Below are 6823 nucleotides of genomic sequence, written 5' to 3'. Positions count from 1 at the left end.
TTTTCACCCTATGGTACCGTTGGTTAGTTATCCTTCGGGGACCCTAGTTGAGGGAAGGTTTTTTCACCCTTCGAAGTCGATGGTTAGTTACCTTACGTAGCCTAACTGTTTCCGACTCTGCTACACAGATAAACTAGCTTGAGTTAATTGCTAGTTCCAGTAGTCACCGCTAGGTGACTGCCTTCCCTAGTCTTCTTTGGCGCTAATGGTATTTTAATATTACGTAATTACACACACGGGTGAACTAGTTCAATTTAATTGATAGTACCAGTAATTGCCGCTAGGTGGCTACCGCAATCTCCCCTTTTCTCGTTAGTTAAATTGTAGATAGCTATTGTGATAAGTTGCTGATATCGTGCAAGGAATTAACTTTCCATCGAGCATGGAATTATAACTTTGCATGGTTTTAACTAAACCGATGCAAAGAATAACCAAATATCTTTAAATGAAATGATACAATTTTAATAGTCTCCCCTATTGGGGAGAATAACAATTTAACATCAATTTCAGGAATATTAACATTTTTGCTAGGACAACTTATTTAGTCCTAGCTCTTACTACACCCCAGGTCAGGTTTACCCTTTGAATGGAGGTTCTCCATCGATTTGGGGAGAATAATAATTTAATATCAATTTCAGGAATATTAATATTTTGATAGGACAACTTATTGAGTCCTAGCTCTTATAAAACTTTATATATTGAATAAAAAACTGTTCTACGAATTTTTATAGCCTATCCTTAAGATTATCCTAACCTATGTCGTGCCATTTCTCCCGGACTTATCTTTTAACCATTTTTTTAGATTTTTCAGTTATGCATATCATACAATCCATCTAACAAGCAGGTTAGGCTTTAGAAAGGGAAAGAGTTGTCAGAGCACTTCAGTTTTTTTGAAGGGTAAAGCAAAACATAACTTTTACCTAGACATTAAGAAGCTGTATTGGCACCATTCTAGCGATTGGAGAACTGATTGCTGAGTGTGCTGATATCTTCTAGAAAGGATATGCTCGAGTACCTCACGCCTGAAATCGTGTCATGACTTGTTACTTGATTTATGACCTTTTAAATCCTTGATTTTTTCATATTCTCTCAATTTTTTTATATGCCTAGCTATCGAGAGGAATGTGCTCGTAAATTTTACCGTTTCACTTAAGAAAAGTCTGCAACACGTTTATGCAATTAAAAGAATTCTGGAGAAACCACTGGTAACGTGTCATGACCTGTTTGACGCAAATCGCAAATTTTCCCCAGTTCACTTTAGAAAAGTCTACAACATGATTATGCAATTAAAAGAATTCAGGAGAAACCGTTTGTAACGTGTTACAACTTGTTTGACGCAAATTTCGTAGGCGGGCAAGAATACCCACCACCCAAATATTAGCTTCCAATAAAATTGAATCTCATCCCCTTCCATGAATGCATCTCATCCCTTCCACCATTTTTTAAAACCAATGTTGTTAGCAATCGGGAAATTTCAGTCAGTCAGTTTTCATTAGAAGCTTCAAGGAGTTGAAAGATCCAGTGCAAAGCTATATTCCGAATATTTTCCTTGCTGTACCACAGAAACTCTTTTTGGGTGGTAAGAATTATTCTTTTATTATTCTCTTTTCTTGCTATTCTATTTCAAAGTTTTTTCTTTTCTCAATTTGTTTTTTTTTTTCACAGAAAAATGGATTTAACCAAGATCAATGCACTTGCAAGTGTAACTTACGAACCTAAGACTTTCATAAAGCTGAATACTTTTGAGGAGAATAAGGAGTATCAAATCACTGAATTAGTGAAAATTAAGATCAAATATGGAGAGAAATTAATAGCGAAGCTGGTTACAGACGAATGGTTCTCCCTACCCTCAAGGATGATGAAATTATTGGAGTCGCCTGAACTAATCAAAGAACTTCAAAATGCTGCATCAGCGAATACATTAAAAATCTTATATGTTGGAGGACGATACAATAATTTAGACTTTAAAGTTAACCAATGATAATCATAAGATAAATTTTGGAAATGTTTGTAAGGAATGTTTTTAAGGAATGATATCAATAAATGTTTTATTATATCTTATTTATTTATTTTTTCTTTATCCCTCACTACATCAGTAAGATACATATAAATCTAGTCTATTGTAACGAAGTTCCCCGTTACGTATACGAGATACCGAATAAAAAGTATAAAAGCTACCGAACAGTGGATATTATTAATCCCTACGTTACCGACTCGTGAGATAGGCTCACGAGTGGAGTATAGCTAACGTCAAGGATAGACCCCGTTGACAGACAGAGGCCCGAATGAAAAGACCGGCGCTCCAGTAAACGATGTCCAGGTTACCCTGAGAAGTAAGGCAGGGCCATGCCAAACAATCCAGGCAACCTGAGATAAGGAGAAGCGGCCCCGGGGAGTCCTAAAAAGAATGACCGTGTCTATAAGTCCCCACGAGGAGGGGAGGTAGAACATCGAGTCTGGCTTGAACGCTAGTTACGCGCTTCAAGCAGGCTGCGCGAATGTTGTGCGCAGACTGTCATAGCAGTCAGTCGGAACGCGATCACAAGACTGTGCTGATCTGTCCGTGCGTGCTGGTGAGCGCGTGACGCGGCACTCAGACAGCCATGGGTCCATTCGCGTACGTGGGGCGTGTGCTATAGGCCAGTCTGCACGTACGTCACGACTGGATACCGGCCAATGCATAGTGGGTTGTGCAGGGGCGTAGTTAGCCCGTTGGAATGTGTCCCGGTGCCCTCCGTAATCCCATAGGCTGCGCTATGGCTGGACGGGCCATGAACATTGCCTCCGTGGTGTTCTGCTCCTGGCAGGCTCTATGCTTGGCAAATGATTCCGTATGTTCCCGCACTCCTCACCACCACCTGGGTGTGGGTGGTGATGGGTAAATGTATGCCCCTCAGCAGGTAGGTCTGCGAGGTTCGGACTTCCGTAAGGTACCCTCCCCTCTCCACGACCTAGCATCCTGAGCGACCCTGGCTACCGCTACCGTCCAAATGCATAGCCGCAGGGCCGTATTAGATGCATAAAGAATGGAGTCGACAGACTCAAATGATAACGTAGGGTTGTTGGCCACCAAACTGACCAACTGGCGCCCTGATACCGATAGAAAAGGACGGGCGAAGGTAATGAGAAAGTCCGTAGTGTGAGTGACCCCTTACACTGACGGGAATAACATTACATTATTAACTTACATTTCTAACAATACTAGTAAGCGGGTTATATTCAACAATTTTATCATTTATAATTAAACAAAACGCAGTAGTATTACTTGGAATATTTCTAGTACAATCAATCTCGATTTTAACGTCAACAGTGCCCAATTTTATAGATTCATTTTGATGCGAACAATCGATGACGAAGAGAGGACAGTATTACAGAAAGTTTTTGTAATTAAGCATTGGTTTCGACTGTTTTTCTCCTGCATAATATGAATGGATAAATTTAACATACATATCATATAGTACAGAATAACGGTTTTTTTCGCTATCACTATCAATTCGGTCATATGGATAAAATTCTGAATTCAGATAGACTTTAGCATCACGAACAGAACTGTCATTGAATCTAAGCACCTCCATATGCTGTGTACTCTTCTTAATTTGTCTAAATGCTAGTATAACATATCGAGGTTTCTCCAATTGTGTTGCAGCTTTTACGGCCCATGTATGCCTCTGTGTTTCAGGTAGAAGTGGATATTCGTAGAGTTCCCAGGAACGAAAGGCCATGGTTTGACTTTTGTTTTGCTCAATCAAACGTAGAAATTTAAGTTTTGTATAATCATTCAGTGATACATGAGGAATCCTCCAGTGCACTTTTTGCAAATCAATTTTGGAGTTGATGATTTATCTCGAAGAATGTAGTGAATTTATATCATCACGTGCTCGAATAAGAACGAGTTCATGACGTGCATTTATTATAACTCTTCTGTAGTCTTCACAAAACCCAACAGCATTTGCAATGGTACAAAAAAGTTGAAATGATTCGTAGACCTGTGATCTGTTAGAAACCATCCTGAATGACGTAGACTTGCACTTTCCTCAGCAGTTAAGGAGATGAGATTCTTCATGGAGCTAGTAATACCCACATTCTTGCAGCGATCAATCTCAATACCATTCAATTCATAACGAGTTTCATCAAACAAGAATGCCATGGAATTACAGTCAAGTCCTATGACATCTTGGGTTGCTGTATCCGGAGCACGGGTTCCAACGATTATCTTTCCCTCAATGTAGAGATAACTTTCACAGGGTAGAAGAATTAAATCTTGCTGTTGTATAGGAATTCGAATTTCATCACTATTTCCCAATGAGGCATTTGCATAAGGATTGTATCCATGCATTTCCATTTTAGTGATGCGATTGTCGAACACCGGTTGAGCGGTTACATACAGGGTGTAACGAAACGACCGCATTTTCTCGTAACTGGAGGTTCGGGGTGACAAACTGAGCGAACGTGTAAAATTTCGTTCGAATCGTTCAAGAGGTTTAAAAGTTATTTACATTTAAAAATCACCCTTTTTCGGTCTTTTTCGAACGACTTTAATTGCACAATGGAAAGTGAAAAAACAATTGATGAACACCCCAATTATAATGTAAAAGTTATCGATCGCACGCGATAATACTTTTGCTATTTATTCCATTAATCTGGCTATCAGATTAATTTTAAAAATAGCAAAATCCTTTTTTTCACATTTCCAATTCAATTCAGTACAATTATCATTGACTGAATTTATGGAAAGAGCGAGAAGACGCAATGAAAAGGAAAGTATCAAAAACTAAGATGTCGCGCGAACGCACTGATAATTTAGTAGGAAACGCATGAGGGCATTCTCTTTCTACTAACGAAGCTAAAGAGAATGATTCAAAATCAATACATTGATGATAGAGAAAACTAAACTTACCCATTTAATGTTCTCCAAGTTCTTTTACATCAAAGTTTTTAAGAAAGCTTTAAACTGGCTCCTCGATGATTTCCAGAAAGCACACTATCACTGATTTTGCATTTAAAAACTCGCGAATTTAAGCAATTTAGGTATTAACCTACGTTTCTTCAAAACACTGGTTAATTTGACACTTTTGAACTGTTTGAAGTATGCTGAAGAGAAAGAGAGAGAGAGACACAGAGAGGAGAAATAATAAGTAATTCGTTTCGACTACTCTTAATCAGCCTACTTCAAACAGTTCAAAAGTGTCAAATTAACCAGTGTTTTGAAGAAACGTAGGTTAATACCTAAATTGCTTAAATTCGCGAGTTTTTAAATGCAAAATCAGTGATAGTGTGCTTTCTGGAAATCATCGAGGAGCCAGTTTAAAGCTTTCTTAAAAACTTTGATGTAAAAGAACTTGGAGAACATTAAATGGGTAAGTTTAGTTTTCTCTATCATCAATGTATTGATTTTGAATCATTCTCTTTAGCTTTGTTAATAGAAAAAGAATGCCCTCATGCGTTTCCTATTAAATTATCAGTGCGTTCGCGCGACATCTTAGTATTTGATACTTTCCTTTTCATTGCGTCTTCTCGCTCTTTCCATAAATTCAGTCAATGATAATTGTACTGAATTGAATTGGAAATCTAAAAAAAAGGATTTTGCTATTTTTAAAATTAATCTGATAGCCAGATTAATGGAATAAATAGCGAAAGTATTATCGCGTGCGATCGATAACTTTTACATTCTAATTGGGGTGTTCATCAATTGTTTTTTCACTTTCCATTGTGCAATCAAAGTCGTTCGAAAAGGACCGAAAAAGGGTGATTTTTAAATGTAAATAACTTTTAAACACCTTGAACGATTCGAACGAAATTTTACACGTGCACTCAGTTTGTCACCCCGAACCTCCAGTTACGAGAAAATGCGGTCGTTTCGTTACACCCTGTATAATGGATCCATTTTTATTTCTAACGTTGAAACCCAGTGATTGTAGAAAGGTGATATTTCTTCTTTTTAATGATGCTCCAACGTTACCTTCGCTCAATGTATTTTGTTCTCCAGCGTTACCTTCACTCAATTTATTCTGTCCTGCTGCAGCAGTTGGACTGATAGGCTCATCGAGTATCGGTGATTTATAAGTATTCTTGTAAATCAACATTTTCTAATATGTAAACGAATTGTGATTTCTTCACCTCCGAAATTTACTATACGATCTTCCTGATCGAGAATACGCAAGGTGAGACGGTCAATTACTTTCGCAATGACTGGCAAGTACATGACGTTTTTCGGTGTTTCTGCGATTTTATAACCTGGCGGAACACTCGGAAAAAATTCATGTATAACATGTCGAGGTCTACCGTTTGTGTACGCACCCGCTGTAATGTTGCATTCAATTCGTAGAATTTACTCTTATAATGTTTACGGGCTCGTCTGATTCAGCTAGTGTGTTCGGTGGAATAACACGATCTGATGAAAAACCCAACAAAGAGCCTATATTGTTAGGTTGTGTAAAATCAATCTGATATTTACACTTTATTTCACTTTTTAATGTTTTATTATTAGCACGTAGAACAATTACTTCTTCTTCATCACCTTCGAACATCTGAGCACGTAAAAAGTCGTTTATAGCATTGAGCTCATAACAACCTGTAGATATAGGTAGCTCCTGATCATCAACGTAAAATATATTGTTTGTCTCATCAACATTAGAGATTGAATTGAAGCTCTGAAAGTCTACGAGACCGAGTTCATAATGTCCATCTCGAAGATAGTTCGGGGGGAAAAAATCTGACCCCAATACCGAGTCACGGCCAGAGAGTGTAACTGTTAAAGACATTGTTCACGTAGAAACTTGACACACAACTGACCGCATATGCTTGAATCATACGATTGATATTG

The sequence above is a fragment of the Prorops nasuta genome, unplaced genomic scaffold (genome assembly GCF_024137725.1).
Source record: "Prorops nasuta isolate Cenicafe-Biocafe unplaced genomic scaffold, Cenicafe_Pnas_1.2 PNAS00007, whole genome shotgun sequence".
Classification (NCBI taxonomy): Eukaryota; Metazoa; Arthropoda; class Insecta; order Hymenoptera; family Bethylidae; genus Prorops; species Prorops nasuta.
This window is presented reverse-complemented; position numbering follows the sequence as displayed.